General features: G+C 35.5%; 1 pseudogene; it reads left to right on the top strand.

Annotated features, from left to right (window-relative positions):
* Positions 1 to 18,648, top strand: part of LOC149540517 (pyruvate kinase isozyme G, chloroplastic-like) — a 90,969-nt pseudogene that overhangs the window by 47,167 nt on the left and 25,154 nt on the right.

Genomic DNA, 18,648 nt, shown 5'->3' with positions numbered 1-18,648 from the left:
AGTCATTTGACCCATAATAACATATGTCATCATGTAATGTGTCAAAGTGGGCCATAGGTCAACCTATTACCCCATATGACCCATAAGAGTGATTCTCATATGTCCCTAAGGTTCTTAAGGACATATGTTGTCACGTAATGCATCAAAGAGGGTGATAGGTCAACCTATGACCCCCTATGACCCATATGAACAATTCTAATATGTCCCTAGGGGTCTTAGGACCCCTACATACATATGTCATCATTTAATGGGTCGAAGGGGATCATAGGTCAATCTATGACCCCCTTTGACCCATATGAACAATTCTAATATGTCCCTAGGGGACCTACAACCCCTAGGGACATATGTCATCATTTAATGGATCAAAGTTCTATGACCCCCTTTCATTCATTCAAAACCCCTAGGGACATATTATAATTGTTTATATGGTCAAAGGGGGTCATAAGTTCACCCCATGACTTCCTTTGACCCATTAAATGATGACATATGTCCCTAGGGGTCCTAGGACCCCTATGGACATATTAGAATTGTTCATATGGGTCAAAAGGGGTCATAGGGTGACCTATAACCCTGTTTGACCAATTAAATGATGACATGTGTCCCTAGGGGTCTTAGGGACCCTAGGGACATATTAGAATGGTTAATATGGGTCAAAGGGGGTCATAGTGTGACCAATGACACCTTTTGACCCGTTAAATGATGAAATATGTCTGTAAGGCTCATAGGACCCCTACGGACATATTAGAATTGTTCATATGGGTCAAAGGAAGTCATAGGGTGACTTATGACCACTTGTCCCTAGGGGTCCTCGGACCAAAGAATCCAACAAGAATAATCCATTCTAATTACTTAAGCATTTAATAATGATTGATTACTCTGCATTAAAAAGGCATTTAAAACACATAAGCAAACACAGTCATAAACATGACGAACCACTGCTACAGGAACCTAGTCCAGTGTAGCATGGTAATAGTACACAGTGCAATCTTTGCACACACCTCAGGGTAATCATAGAACAACCTCATGATACCACATCGATCCTAGTAACCACTGGCGCAAACCTTAGTGAACCAAAAATCACATCATAATCTCAAAGATCAGTCAAAAGCATAAATAAAGCAACTGATAAGGAAACATAAATCCAAACACCTCAACGGTGTAGACCACTCAGGGTCACAATCATGATCCATCACAACAAAAGATCAGCAAGGTTGCATCCATCAGGATGACTTACAGAAGTCAAATGGGAGAGGCACTACATCATCCTCCCCAAAGACTAGGCTTACTCCTGGAAGCGTACAATCCAAGAATAGAAACCAAAACACACAAGAACCAAAATCAAAAGCGAGCAATGGGAATGAGTCAAGAAACTCTCTACAAGTCAAACCCAAATCACTCCAACATTCTCAAACCATCATGTTAACCCCCAAATTGGTTAACGACGAGAGAATGGGTGTCACACAGACACAAGGTCCTCCAACAAGGAACCTTCTATGCACTAGGAAAAACCAACTAGCCATAAAAACAACAATACAAGGTAAGGAACAAGCCACTCTACCTTGTCAATAGGTGCCCAACCATAACATGCACCAACCACATGACCACAAAACCAGGTCAAAACACTAAGCACTTCCAAAAAAAGTTGGAATCATGGGGAATAACCATCCCAAACTTCCCAAGAATACTATCATGTCACAGATGATCATTCTGGAATCCACGTAAACTCACCCTTAGAACAAGGAGGATGAAAGTTTACCAAAAAAAGGACACACTCCAAAAGACTGCTCACCACCAAGCATAGGAGCACAACACCTCACCAAGGCACAAAAGCTCAACTACCACTGGAAACTAGGGTAACATAATCCAACCAGATAAGATATCACCTTTCCACAAGGTTACACAGACTTTCGTCAGTGGACACAATTATGAAATGTTTGCATTCCAACTCACGAGATGGTAACATGTGTCCAACGATACCATGTCCCTCTAGCACCATGCTAGGAAAACTACACCCAAACTATCGCTAAACTCAATCTCTAGCCTCAAGTCAATAGTTAAAGAGAAAGCTTGACTGAGACAGTCCACATGAAGATATACACTTAGGGAGAAGGATACTACAGAGTATTAGGACTGAGAGGGAGTCTCTCTCTCAACCTCTACACTAACCAGTCCATGATGCATTAGGAAACTCACAATTTCACCAACCATCAACATACTCACCAGAAAACACTAAATGAGCTAGTGGCATAACCACACTAGCCTACTCTCACAAGAGAGAAGAGGATATGGAGATGCACCCAAGTCAACATCCAGAAAGGAGAATGTAGACTCATCAAAGAACTGAGTCACTCTCAAATGATAAGGCAACATCAACCCTGAGAAAGGAATGCTCACAAACCACACCACCTCACAAGGGCGATTCAGTGCAATAGGAAACACAAAAAAAACCCCAAGCATGAACCCCAACAAGTACCTAGTAGATTATGAAGACAAGATACTCTTCCATTATGAATAACATAAGGAGTTAAACTTCTCCAATGGCCATAAATACGATATGTCATGATTGAATTGGCCTCTACTCAAAAAGATACTTGGAACATCAATCAACAACTCCAGAAGCCATAGCTTTTACATCCGGACTTGGATTGAATCCATTTGAAAAGCATCGAAAAGATATCGACAAGGACTACAACATGAAGAAGCTAAAAGAGACCTAAGATCTACGATCTGAGCCACCACTCAAATCAAAAGAACAAAGACAAAACCAACAGCCTTGGTCACCAAGACAAGCAATGGATGCAATGTCCAAATCCACACAAGAGCACACATGCCCAAAACAACATAAGGCATGGAATGAAAGGTAAATCACACATTGAAACCATCATTACTTTTCTTTCATTAATTCATTAATTAAGCATAACATAAGCACTAATGCATAATGAACTGAAAGATTTTCAAGCAAGGGTCCAAGAATCACCATAAAACAAGTACATACCTTTCAATTTCTTTCAAAAATAACATTAAGTTTAATCACCATTTAAACCATTCAGTTACAATAAAAACTTTAGATCTAACAAAGACACACTAGCATGTTCTCCATGATATTATCCCTTGAACGTACTAGTAGAGATTTGAGATGAACATGATAGAGTCACAACACACAACTAGGCAGCAGTAAAACACATCCAGAATAGTCATCATGAAACAAAATAAAAAGCCCAAATGGGAGAATTGCCAATTCCAATAGTAAGTACCAAAAAGAGTTCATTTCAACAATAAGTCAAATGTGACAACTGCCACAAAGAGAGCAATAGATAAAATTTGATGACTACTCCAAGAGAGGAAAATACTAAAAACTAATGCTAGCCCAACAACATGAGGAAAGTACCTCCGGCCAAATAAAATAAGGCATCAAAAAAATCACATTACAGGTGATGACTGAGTACAGTCACACAAGAGGGATAAATCACCACACAATGCTAAGGAATACATCATCCTAGCAATGTTAGAGAACACACTCACACACATCAAATAGTATACCATCAATAATCTCATGCATATGAAAAAAACAAAAATTTCCATGCAATGCAACATTTAGATATCCATCAAATTAATACAGTTTTACATAAGCTTAAGTACAATCAAATTGGGGACTTAAGTCATTAACCCAAGGATATAATGCAAAACTACTACTTTGCAATGATTCACAATAAACACTCATTTTCAATGAAAGGAACCATTTTATCATTATAACAACAAAATAAAGAATCACAAATAAGATTCATTCATCAACTTACAATCAGGAGAAAATAGGGAAACAATGCACCTAACCCCACAAGGAGAAACAAGACGAGGCACACAAGCCAACACATGGAAACCAATCAGTGGCTCCATCCAAAAAGGGTCACACACGCAACCAACCAAACAAGGCACATCGATCCCACCTACAAGGCTAGGAAGACTCACTTCCTTCTCCACACACTACTCTAGTTGCCTCTATTGGACAAGCGAGTCCATCACAAGTAGATACCAAAGCAACAAGATCACGAGTTCTCACCAAGACACTCGCACTCAACCAATGCAACAACAACTACAAGGGCAACATAACATAGAGATCCCAATGTTTGAACATGGGCTCTGATACCAGATGTAGTGCCCCACCCAAAGATCCTTGGAAACAAGGATTCAAATCAAGCCAAGATAATTTTTTTTTACAAGTATGAATGCACAAGACAACATCATACAAGGATCACAAAGATCGCAAAGGAAGACTTCAATACAATCTCGACAACCAATGAATCTCCAAACGCCACTACTCAACTGACACACCCAAACAAAAGCCAACAACCACCACAACAAGATGAGGGCACAAGAAATGACCACTCATCAACAAAACACCAAGTTGGGGTAAAATGTAGAATTCCAAAATTTGGCTAAGCCTAAAATCTTGAAGCCCTGAAAATTGGCTAAGTCTAGATTTTTGAAGCCCTGAAATTTCCTAGAATCCATAACTTATCTCCGAGAGGTCTGAAACCTATCTCAAACGATTTGTCGCATATATTAAAATATATCTTAAGTATAAGAAATGAAATTAAATATATGTCAAATTATACTTAAATGATATATTTAAACCCCAAGAGACTAAAACAGAAACACAAAAACTCGATTTTAAGAGAAACCATCAAAATTCAAAATGCAACAGCATAGGGTCGAAGAACATCCAAAAGGGTATCCAAAACCACTCTCAAAAAGATTAGATCACAAAGAAAATTTCCCACTGATGGCATGCGCAGGTTTTTCACAAAAATTGTGCGACACTTTTTACTAAGGGAGGGCGATACTTCTTCTTAAGGCGTGCGACACTCTTCCAGTGTCGTACGACATTTCTTAATAAGACATGTGACACTTTTCAGCATCGTATGACATTTCTCAAAAAGGCGTGTGACACTCTTCCAGTGTCATACGAAATTTCTCAAGAAGGCATGCGATACTTTACAGTGTTGTACGACATAGTTTGCATGGGCATGCGATACTTTTTAAAGTGTCCCACCATGTTGAACAAATGTCGCCCATAGAAAACAAAAACACTCCTAGAAGCAAAAAGAACCAAAATGGAGCAAAGAACCTCCACACCAGGGAATACCGGATCCACAAAGGCTTGAGGAATGAACACTCGAGTGTAAGAACAACACAGAATGAATAACATCAAACCATCTAAACTACAACAGCAAAGAACATGCTGAAATAAACATCAAAGAGCTCAAAAGCAACATTTCAGAACTAAACAACCAAATAAGTGCATGGTTCCTCCCAACCGTCAATAGCATCATAAGACCATCGTGGATCCTAGCCATCCCCCGTGCGTAACATCCCAAGCCACCAACCAGATCATCGGTATTGTCGTAATAGGGACGTCACTACTAAAAACATGCAACAATATAAGCATAAGGAAATCTAACATGCTAGTGATAACACATAACATAATCCTACAGTAGATAACATCACCTATCACATGCTAAACAACAGTAAGCAACAGATATACTACTAAAGCAAATCACATCATCTAATCATATGCTAAACATCATAATAAGGGAATGCACCAAATAGAATAACATCATCTAAACATGATATACAAGCATCCCAATGAAAGCATAAATCATAACAAAGCATACTTCAGAACCCAAAGTACCAAGTGAAGACATCCAACGACAGTCGCATTAGGACAAATGATCGTCTCTGTACACCGATCCCTAGCAATGGTGAAGGTAACTATGCCTCCCAAACACATGGCACCCGTAGGTCCACACCCGTCGTGCTGAAGGAGATAATGATCCAACCACAAACACACAAAAGAACATCCATGGCTAACACTTACGCCAGACAGTATGATGACTGAATCCAAGACATAGATAATGCATAAACTACAGGTCCTGGTCAGACACGTCAATGGGCTACTACATAGGGACTAACATCATGGAGAGTCGCTTGGCATCAACAAACCTAAGCTAGTATAGGCAGCTACTCTTCTCAACAGAAGGTGCACAACCTAGGGCAGCTACTCTTCACAACGGAAGGCGCACAACCCACACATTTTAATTATCTTGTATTTATTACCACCCAAAGTTTTAATTTAATTATCACTTATATAAAACTTCCTCTGCCAACCGGGAAGTAGTCACCAGGTTACAGGATAGAAGCCCCCTCCATATGCTACCCTACCCTACCCATGCTCATCCTATGACAAGAGCCCGTGGCCAGGCATACTCCCATCCCAACCCCAATGATCATAACTTTCGGAAGTACCATGGAAGATCGAGCCTCACAAGTCACTCGATAAATGTACACGAACATACTCATGTGTGGCGCACCACCATCATGAAGATCATAAAAAAAAGGACAGGAATGAGAACACAATGCAAAGAAAACACCCAACTGAAAGCAACATGGAAACGACGAATTCTACATGAATCCCAAAGCCAATAAAATCATACATCATAAAATCACTCAACTGGCCTCAATCTAAGAGTATGGATTCTACACGAATTCCAATGATGTAACAAGACCAAACATCGTGAACTCACTCAACCGGCCTCAATCTAAGAGTATGGATTCTACATGAATCCTAGCATTCATCAAACAAAAGCAAAGGTCCAACAAAAACAATAACAAGTATAAAATCACTCAACCGAACACAATGTCGGGAGTACGGATGCAACACGCATCCCAATACAACGTAAAAGTGTAAAAGTGGTTTGACTGATATCCAAATGGATCATCAAGGTCCACGGCCCACATTGTGCCAAGAAAACCTAAGAAAATAAGGTGGCACACAAAACAAGGTAAAAACTCTAAAAACTTGAAAAACTTCAAAATTAAAACCCATTTGGCCTTTGGGTTTAAAAATCCCAAAATCCAAAAAATAAATGAAATCGGACACCGTATGCAAAAACGACCAGCATAATGGTGTAAAACTCCAAACCCTCATCCCAAAAAATAGGAAAATGTTCATACCCACCCAACCAGGTAGAACTAACATACAGAAACAAAGGGGAACACTAGTTCTCAGCCTCCAAACAAACGACTACCAAAAACAGAAGCAGAAATGGAGCAGAAACAATAAAATAGGAAAGCCCTACCTCACAGCCAAAAGGGCAAAACGGGAATCTCAACCATAAAATAAATATCTCGCAGAAGTAGCTGAAAATCGCGGCAATCCAAGGTTTCCCCAAGCTAGATCCAACGAGCCCAACCTCGCAACGATCCCATGCCCATAGCTCCCACAACAAACAAAACAATAAATCCTCATGAAGAGGATTTTGGGTTTTACTCTCCAAATTTCCAATTTGAAAGTGAGAAGTGAGGAATTAAATTCCTCTTTGGATATTTATTCACTTTTCGGGTGAATAATCGATTAGGGCATTTAACTAGCCAATCTAGTTAAACCCTGAATCGACCCAAACAAAAATAGGGTATTCCTATAAATAGGAATTCATCTATGGCAAAGCTGCCAGAAATTAAAATAAATCAATTAAAAGGCCTGAAAACCCAAAAACACATAAATCTCCTTAATAACTTTTGCGACAATGTGAACCTCTAAATGCATAGACACGCTTAATGGTCTAATCAAATGATGCAAATGAGTTCGGATTTAATAATCATCGAAAGGTTTAAATTAAACATTTTAATTAAGGATACGTTGACCATACAAAGGCGACATTGGTAAAATATGAACGGCTGAATCACTAACTCCATGTGCCACTGCCAGGGATACAATCTTACATACTAAACAACATGATCAAGTGCAATTGCATATAATAACATAGCCGAAGCAATAAATGTATTAAATCACCTAATTTAACTATTTATTTAATTATATTAAAATAATCTATTTACATCACTCACGTTCGCAAAAGGCATAGCAACGCAGGAATGAAGTAAATAACCATAGCATTAAATCCATCATATAGCGAAATCAGAGGTATGTCCAAATACCAAATAACTAGATAACCAGATATCATCATAAAACACATTGTCATCTCAAAATGGCATCATCATGCAATATGATTAACTGAACAACATAGTAGTCTAATATCTATGATACTAGAATCAAAGAGTAATGTCTAACCCTCGGGTCCACTCAAATGTAAAACATCACATAAGAACAGATATCTCTAGATCAAAATAAAACAAGGTAAAAATCCGTAGCACATAACCAAAGAATCCAACAAGAATAATCCATTCTAATTACTTAAGCATTTAATAATGATTGATTACTCTGCATTAAAAAGGAATTTAAAACACATAAGCAAACACAGTCATAAACATGATGAACCATTGCTACAGGAACATAGTCTAGTGTAGCATGGTAATAGTACACAGTGCAATCTCTGCACACACCTCAGGGTAATCATAGAACAACCTCATGATACCACATCGATCCTGGTAACCACTAGCACAAACCTCAGTGAACCAAAAATCACATCATAATCTCAAAGATCAGTCAAAAGCATAAACAAAGCAACTGATAAGGAAACATAAATCCAAACACCTCAACGGTGTAGACCACTCAGGGTCACAATCATGATCCATCACAACAAAAGATCAGCAAGGTTGCATCCATCAAGATGACTTACAGAAGTCAAATGGGAGAGGCACTACACTTTCATTGATGGACATGTGTTGGGCCATAATGAGCTTGAATCTGCACTATGAATCATGAAATTAAAAACTTGCACTGTTTGACACCAGTTGTACTGAAATTAAACCATCGAACTATATTTTTGAATCACCGAATCTGCATTTTGAACCTTTGGATTTTGAGATTAAAATTGTATTTTGCATGTGCACTTTCAGACTAATTTTGTCATGTTCAAAATCCAAGGACAAAAAACACACGAAATCTTTTTTTTTCTTAATGGTTATCACACTGCTAAGTTCGATAAATTTGTTTTCATAAGTTAAAGCATAGGTACACAGATGTAATTGTTTGAGTAATAAATTAAATGATTATAGATGTAATTATTTTGATACATTTGAAAACAAAAAGAACTTCTAATTAATACAACATTACATCCATAATTAATCTTTAATAGAACACTAAGATACTACAAACTAATTAATATTTAAAACTAAAACTAAACTACATTATAAAACTAAAAGTAACAACTAACTATTAATTTAACATACAATTTTAAAGTTACTATCCTATATACTTAAACTAAACCAAAACTAAATTAAAACATTAATAACCAAAACTAATATTACTTTATTAATACTAATGCTAATTAAAATTTTAATCTAACTTAAATTTTTAACAAAACAAAAGAAACTATATTTAAAACCACTAACTAAATTTAAAACTTCACTTATACAAAATTCCAAATCTAAAAAGCTGCTAACCTATCCTACTATCCCCCCTTACATCCCTTAACCCGAAATACAATCTACCCCACACCTAAAAGCCTTCCCCCCCTCCCCCGCATCCACATCACAAGCCTGCATCCAAAGTGGGTTATATGATGTACAACTTGAGTTGGCCTAGTGGTGGAGAACTTGTACTCTTGAAAGAGAGGTTACAAGTTCAAATCCCACTAGGGGGTAGGGTATGTATGACTCGTTTGTAGTGCCAAGCGCCTCTTGAAAAAGAGTACGAGGTTGTCCCATATCATTGTCACCATATGTAAACCCAAAAACTATGGCATAGTGTCGTGGACTATAAAACTCACTTACTTACTTACTTAAAACAAGAATGAAGAGGTTTTTTTTTTTAAGAAAGAAACTTAATGCATTAGACCTTGGGTTCCCATATTTACACATCACATCATGTCACTTGCCTTTGGGCATTTCCTCAAATTCCCTGTGCATACCCATGATTTGCATTCGCTGACCAAGGCAAGATGGAGGGTAAGAAATTTAAAACTTTAGACAAACTACCCACCATAAATGCTCTGCCTCCCAATTTCCACAAAGAAATTAGTTTGCAAGGAATGACATGACAACCATGTCAGGTCGACCAGGGATATGTGCCACTTATGTCAGCCTTGTTTTGCAATTTGCCTAGAATTATCCAAGGGGTGGTTATGACATAGGCCAAAGGGGAAAAGAAATAAGTGAGTGAAGATTAATGTTATAAAGTTTTGTAGTTGGGGATTTTAGAGTAGACTTAAGATAGATATTTATTTTTGAGCATTTATTTATTTGTTTATAATTTATTTTTGATAGTAATTGAATTTAGCAATGAATTTTCAAAAGAATCAAATAGGAATATTTTCTATTGCAAGAGGGGGTTAATTCTTTTGTTTTTCATACAATTTTTTTTTTTTTGAAGTGTTAAAATTTTCAAACTTGTTTAATTTTCTAAGAGGAATTTTTTTTTTTAAGTGTCCAATTTTTTAAAGAAATTTATTTTTATAACAAGAGGTGCATATTTATTTATTTTCTTCTTTCTAATTGAATTTGCTAAACACTTAGTTAAACTAAAAAATTGAATAATTTGTTTTTTTTAACAACAATGTAATATTGTTTTGTCTCTCAATAATCACGAAGATGAATCGAAGTCACAAACATAGTAGGATTTTTTTTGCCTTAACATAATTGAACTTGAGATTTGCATAATTGAACATCAGACAACATGCATATAATTGAAAATACAAGAATCTCATAAGCAAGGATATTACTCCAACATTATTTTATTGACCACTTAATTCAAAGGCTCTACCAGGAAAGAACTAGGAAGAAAACTGACATCGTTGCCACTTCATCAATACATTTAAATATATTTTACACAGGTTTTCAATCCTAAGGAGAAATCTCCTCAACATAACTGAATTTCAATAACAAGTTGAATTTCCTTCTTGTCCCTTAACAAGGGATCCATTTCAAATTCGACAATACATCACGGTGATCATGGAGAGAAAAAAAACTGACCAGAAGACAACTAATCGTAACACGAAGACAAAATTAGACATTCACTCCCATACTGAATTTTCACAATAGGTTCAACATTGAACCAAACTAGGGAGAAGGTGGATTTTTCCAATAAGAGCTGTCAAACACAATACCAAAATAATTTCCCTATCAGGGATATAAACTCAAGAACTTTTGTTCTTCCATTCTTACATGTCAAAACTCATACATGGTTTGTGCTGACAAGTAGGGGCCTATAACACCCTACCCTCTCTCCCTCTTCTCGTCCTGAGTAAAGACTCTACACGGTTGGAGTCCAACTGAAGAACTTCCCCCATACATAGCCACTTCTACCCTATCCAAAGGTGAGTAATACGGATACACCCATACAATCCCTTTGAAAATTCAAAAAAAATACTAGTACATTCACACTTTTTTTTCTACCAAAGCTATGAATTTTTTTTATTTTTTATTTTTCATTCCCACGTTGGTCGAAAATTAAAAATAATTGCCCGATTTGGTCAAAATTTTGACCAACGTAAGTTTTCCCAAGTTGGTCAAAATTTTGACCAACTTGAAAATCACATTATGAAATTATAAAAAAATGACCTTATGTTTCAATTTTATGTTGAAAATTGTAGTTTTCTTGGGGCTTCATTCGCGTAGGTAGTTTTGGCTTCATTCACGTAGGTAGCTTTGCTTGGGTTCTTTCGTGCATTGGGGAAGTAGTTTTGTTGGGGCTTCTTTTCCATAATAATGATGCTCATCTTTTGTATTGATTCATTGTGGTTGCATATATATCATCTACCTGGACGTTAAATCCTATCAAGTTTTTATCAGGGATTGTGATATCATCGTGGAAATTTTAAGGTTCTCGATCAGTCATCATTTCTAATGGGTTTTTATGAATCTGGGCTTAGATCTATTTCTATGCATTTTCTATAACTATTTATGGGCTTTAATCTGCAATGTGAGACGCTTATTTTGTTTGTAGGTAATTTAAATAGGAAGCATTTTCTATCGCTAATGTTTGAGAGTTTGTTTTATAAATGATATCTAAGTTTATTATTATCAATATGCATGAAATATTATAATAGGAGAATATTATCAATATGCATGAAATCTTTAGGATCATACAAGATTTTCTTTCATCTAGAGTTGCATAGGTGTTGAAACTCCTTTATTATATACAGGTTGTTGCTGGAACTAATTGTTTGAAAACATCATAATGTGGGTTATTTTCATATTGCAACATTGTTAGCCAATCAGAAAAGATGTAGATTTGAAATCTATTTCACTTTTTTTTTCATCCTAAATTAAAATACATCTAAATTATTAATAGTCATTTTTTGTGTTTCAGGTGCAATTTATCAAATAACACCCTTTTTGATATGTCTTTTGAGTTAGTCCCTTGCTCAAACAATAAATTAAAAGATCATTTTATCGTAGGGCCTTGAAGTCAGAAGTGGAGACCTACCATAGCCTATCATGCTCACAAAGGGCCAAGAGTTTACTATCACAATCAAAAGAGAAGTGGGCTCTGAGACTATGTAAGCGTGAATTATGATGATTTTGTGAATGATGTGGAGAAGGAGACACACTACTTGTTGATGGTACGTTCTCTTATGTTGGCTTGAAAATTCATTTATTAGCTGAAATGAATAGAGTTACTAATGTTATTCATAGCATTTTCATAGCTTTCTATTTCTTATCGTTATTTGAATTTCTCTAGGGGGGGTGATGTCACTGCAAGTGAAGTCAAAAACATCAGATTCTATAATTTGTGAAGTAATCAATGGAGGAGAGCTTAAATCACAATGACACTTAAATGTGCATGGAAAAAGTGCTACCCTGCCTTCCATTATAGGTTAATCTTGACCATTTTATCAACTCTCAGGCATGCATAGAAAATTAGATTTTTGTTGCTTATTGACATGTACATCTCAATCTGCTTCTTTCTCAGGGACTTTGATTTCATTGTGATTTCCTTTTTTTGTACCTAATATTGATTGATTGAAGTTACCTAGAATATAATTGAATGATATGTTTATCAATCTTGAAATATGTTTAATATTTGTATTTTCTTTTTTCTTGTATATGTGATGAGTTGTTTTGACCAACACAGCATCTGAGATAGCTTAATTTGGTATTTGATAAAATCTATTTCTTGTCTTTTTTTTCGTAGATAAAGATTGGGATGATATTAAATTTGGAGTTGAGAATGGCATATACTATTATGTTGTTTCCTTTGTTAAAGATGCTAAGGTGGTGCATGAGTTGAAAGATTACCTTAAAAGTAAACCTTTGAAGCAAAATTTTAACTTTCCAGTGTAATATAATCCTTTGCAAACAATATTGGGCTTGATATTGCATATTCCCTTAATTTATATTTTAAATCAGAATTTAAAAAGTGATAAAATATCAATGCATTTGTATTTGTAATTATGTGAAGATTGTGGTGCAGATATCCATGTGACTGTGAAGATTGAAAGTGCCGATTCAATACCAAATCTTCATTCAATTCTTTCTGCATCAGATCGGGTAAGTACAGTCTCCCTAGATCAAATTTTTTAGTTGGATAAGTTGTTACTTTATGATTGGTGATATTGCTTTGAATGGGGTTAATAAATTATGTGAAGTCATGCTTGTCAAGCATTATATAGAAAGTTAAATTCACATGCTACTTTGTTTACTATTTAGTCATGCATGTATTTGTTTGGATGTTGGCACATTTCCATTGTTGGTTTTTGATGGTTTTTGTGCGGCTTTGATGTGAAATAAAAAATATAAAAGCTTTACTTGTGAGTATGTTATAATCTTCTTTAAATTGTTGGCAAGGACTATGAGCTTCAGTAAAGATGTTTTTAAATCAATTTTTTTGATTGTCTATCATTTAGTGAAGTTAACTAGAATGCGACCATCATTTAGGTACCTGACTAATTCCTAGCTATTGAGTTTTTAGATTGTAGTTTCCTCATAGAGCTCAGGATGGTTCTATCAAGAAATGAGAGAGCAAAACTTAAACATGGACACTAATATATAAATTGACACTTTGAAAGGAGGGATAAATATATTCTTTATGCTATAATTTTCACATGAAATCAATTAATATGATTTTTTTTTCCTGTGTGAGTAAAATTTGTGAGGCCATATAGCCTTTGGAGAATTTTCTAAATGTGACATAAGTTGGTTAAAATGGCATAACTCTCAACTATGAAAATCTTGACATCTTCCTCATTCTGAGACTATTTGCTTCTGATGGGCATTTTTATGTCATCACAACTTCTCATAATTGATTGCACTAGGTACATTCCCATGAAAGACTTGTTGGTATCTTATGCTTAGGAAATTTTAGGGTATGTATTTAAACATGGCATTCTCTTCAGATTCTACTGTTGTAATTCATAAATTTGACATTAGTTCAATCTCATAAATTATGCCTTTGTTATCTTTGTCCTCTCCATCTTTTAGCTTCACAAAAAAAGGCTTAGAAGTTGTGAACTATCAAGAAACCTTTTTCTATGAGAGGAAATGCACTTTTCCAATTCCTAACAGAGATGTTGTGTCATGCAAGGGCTATGGGTATTTTTGTGCAGTTGTCATACCATGCATGGGAAAAGATCTTCTATTTGCCATAATTTTTGTCAGTGTTGCCTTGAGAAGAATTTAGGGTTAGCTTTAGGTTCATTCTAGCTCTGATTCCATCTTGTTGCCTTTTGTTTAGGTATGAGATGCCAGATTTTGAATACATAGGATATAAACTAGGTTTTAAAAGCTAAGAAACATTGTCTTACAAGTTAGATTTCAACAGCTAAGAAACAATGATCTTATTGTTAGTCCCTGCCGCCCATAGGCAGGGACTAATGTTTTCATTGCACTTTTCAATTATTAGTTGCCTCGAGACTAGAGTGAATGTTAAAACAATCCCACTAAAATCCTCCTCCGCCGTGCATTTTCATTTACCATTATTTTCCAGTTCGATTTTCCCTCTGTTTCTATTGGTTTTGAATGACTTTCCTGGTAGTCTTTTAAATTTTGTTTCTATAAATTAATCCACTAAAATGAAAACCCACCTTCTACCTATCATATGCACAACTTGCAAGACATCCCTTGTGCATGTTTCGCTGCAATTACTTCTCTGATATGGGTCCCTTCATTGTCGTGGCATGTGCTCGTTTTCTCAAAATGGGCGTCATTGATTTGGGCTTACAGCTGCACACCCTTTACTTCTTCTATTTAATGGTATGAGATTTATTTTTTATTTTCTTTTTTCCAGATTGTAACTACCAAAGCCTAGCATAGTTCTTGCAATTCTCATCTGTGGTTAGTTTTTTGAATTATTTTCATTTGTTCGTCTGCAATCTCACATGATTTACAGTAGACATTTTCATATTTTCCCTGGTTTTTAGGAGCTTGCTCAGGGTTCATTCTCTAAAATATTTTTTGACACCATCGATTTATGTGGTCTTCTTCTCTTACTTTGTCTGTTAGGGCTCAATTTCTTTATGTCTATTTCTTATGTTTCATCATCTAACCATGTTTATGTTTTGTCTAGACTGTAGCCTCTAAATCAATGCATCCATTGTCATAGCAACCATGGCTGATATCATGAAACATATGGCATTTGTGCAGAGCCTTCACTCATAGCATAGTAGCTCTTATACTCAACACCTTCTTTCCCTTTCATCTCAAGGAAAAAGATTTCGTTCATGGGGTTAAAATAGGGCAAAAACAGAGAACGTCTCTAAAAGCTCATTGTGCAGTTCTCTAATCTTGTCTGAACACCATTGTTCTCATATTATGACTCCATGTTCTTAATTGAATGCTAAATCAAGAAAGGCCAAAAAAAACCCATCATACTTGAGACCTGAGATGGGGCATCCCATCCTTCCCATCCTTCATTGAAGCAAGTACAGAGGACACTAAATCTTGGAAAAAAAACTTTTGTGGGTTTGGGCAGAATAAATGCGAGTAAAAAATGGCTCACAAAAATGTTTAGAATGATCATGAGGTGTCACAAGAACTTTTGCATAGGAGAATAGATGCATAGCTAACCAAAAATGACTTTTTCTTCCTTCACAAAACCCTCTTCATGAAAAGCAGTGATTTGTAGGGAAAAAAGGGCTGAAAAACCCTCGATACTGCTTTTCAAAACCTTTCAAAATTGTAGAGGCTTCACAAAATGAAAAAAATAATTAAATTTTTTTAAATTGCTCAAATTTTAGTAAAAAATTTCATCATTTTAATAGACGCTTGTGGTTATCCTTGGTCCACATGAGAACCTAGATTGAAGATTTGATCATATGTATAGACCATAATCAATGGATAAATTTCAAACCTGCCTTTGTTCCTTTACATGTCTATTTTCTTGTGAGTGTTAATGCCCATGTACAACGTTATTTTCTTCATCCTCTTCATCCTTTTCAAAACATGATATGGTCAATTTCCAAAATCAAGCTTACTTTAATGATTCACCATCTGTTAGGTTCCCATTACATTTCTAATTTCAATCAATTTTTTTAAATTGCTAGCAGCAGAACTAAATATTGGTGAACTTTTATTGCTGTGTAGATTATATCTGCCATTTGTGGAGGCATTATAGATCTCTCCTTTCATGCAGTGGGCTATAATGGAAAATTTTGAATTGTTTGCTCACAACTTCATACTCGATAAGTTCTATCACTAATTTGTATAGTTGGCCCAATTTGAAATCATACATTCTATTAATGTCATTTGTGCCTTTATGGAAAGACAACATTTTGTACATGTTTAAAAAAATGCAATTCATCCCCAGGCTATGATATACTTCCCAGACAATAGTACATTTATTTATTCAATAACAATCCTCGCTAATATTTTTGAAGTCTACACATTTAATAAGAAAAAAGACAAATTGAATTTGGCAAACTGGTTCTGGAGAGATCACACCCTGAGCCACCACAAAAAATCTAATTTATAACTCTCTTTACTTTTCTTATGATTCTATGAAGTCTTATCAAATATTAAATGTACAAGGACCTCATGTATGTGTAAGAAACATAGCTACTGAAGTTGATAATTTGTATTAAGAGATGTAGTGAAAATATCAAAGGTGCATATCAATGTTGGAACCCCCATCAAGTGGTGGAGAAGGTAGACCATTCTCATCACCTTTGATATCTTTTGGACAAATAGAGTCAAGAGATGCACCTGGAAAGAGAAAATAACAACAAAAATGCACAATGCAACTGTAGTTAGAGAACCAATAGTCTTCATCCATATATAGCTCAACTAAAAAGTGTTCTTCGCAGCACTCTCTATTCTCTTTGGCCATCCATAAGGATTCCCCTATACATTGTTTGGCCATTGGCAAGGATTCCCCTATAGACTATTCCAAATTGGCCTTGAGTCTTACTTTCCTCTTAAGCACTTTTCTAGTATTATTTTGATGCTCATACAATCACTCTTATCAAAGGCACAACTAATGCCTCGATCCACTTTTAATTTTTATACATAGTAAAATAGTTTCCACTAAATTGTTTTGTTTTAATTGGGTACTGTCCCTGCATGATTTAGAGTCAACAGGTGCTTGTGCTATTTTTTAATAGATCCATTTGGTTGTATGTTCTGGCTGATGCTTTTCCCTATTCACTATTTTTCTCAACTTCTTTTCTTTAGTAACTACGTGCATTTTTGTTTCCCCATTTATCACTTGTGGATGTTTAGAAAATTCTTTTCTTTATCCTGTGCATTGTTTTTTTTCCACCAATTTTCAGTTTCATGCTATATATAAATCTGACCATGAAAACCACTAGCTTGATATGGAAATTTGTTGTTCAAACATATTAGTGTAAAATTTGAACTTCAAATAAGTTTTTGATCATTAAATATTTCACTATTTTGTATCCAGTGTTCCTTAGTATGCGTGTTTGTTGATATTAAGGCACTAAAAGCAGTGCATTGGATGAGAAACGATAATAGCCATTTCAGCAGCAACAACAACAAGGTTCATCAACTATTATATCACCAACATTTGCAGATCAGCCAAGAATAGATTACAAAAGAATGTTTTTACTTGTCCACATTATTACCTTTCCACGAATCTGTACATGATATTAACCAAAATAAAGAATTTAGGTGTCCACTACCACATCAATTCACACAAAATATTCAAATAGCAATCCAAAAGCCATCTAAGGTATGAAATACATGGCAATGTTCCCCCGCTAAGAAGGGAGAGAGAAAATTATAGGTGAAGGTGCTCCTTTATTATTACCCCATCTCAAATAGGCTCATATTCACAACACACAGGAGGCTCTGACCACCTTCACAATTGGAGCTTTGAACATTGGTAAATTTGTTCCAATAGATACAAATTATGAGTATGTAAAATGTAAACACATTATGGAAGATTTTCATACCCTTGGATAAATACTAGAAGGGTATAACATCTGGGTGCTTCCATTTTGTTTGATTACTTCTCTGAAATTTAGTTAGTGTGTTGATGGTTGGCTCACATTCTTTTTAATCATGACAGCCTTATTTTCTTGATACTTTTTCTATATTTTTTTATTTGATAAAAATCACGAAGGATCTTACATGTTTTTGTTTTCTGTAGACTGTTCATGCTACCAATATTTATTCAACCTTTCCATCTACAAAATTTCAAGTAAGTCATCCATTGCCATAGCCTTGCAATTTTCCAAAAAGGATGTTTCTATACATGCTTTGTACATGCATGGTATTCATAGTTGAGTTCATTTG

Source organism: Cupressus sempervirens, chromosome 9 (genome assembly GCF_028749045.1).
Source record: "Cupressus sempervirens isolate cs-2001-9-10 chromosome 9, ASM2874904v1, whole genome shotgun sequence".
NCBI classification, from domain to species: Eukaryota; Viridiplantae; Streptophyta; class Pinopsida; order Cupressales; family Cupressaceae; genus Cupressus; species Cupressus sempervirens.
This window is presented reverse-complemented; position numbering and strand designations above follow the sequence as displayed.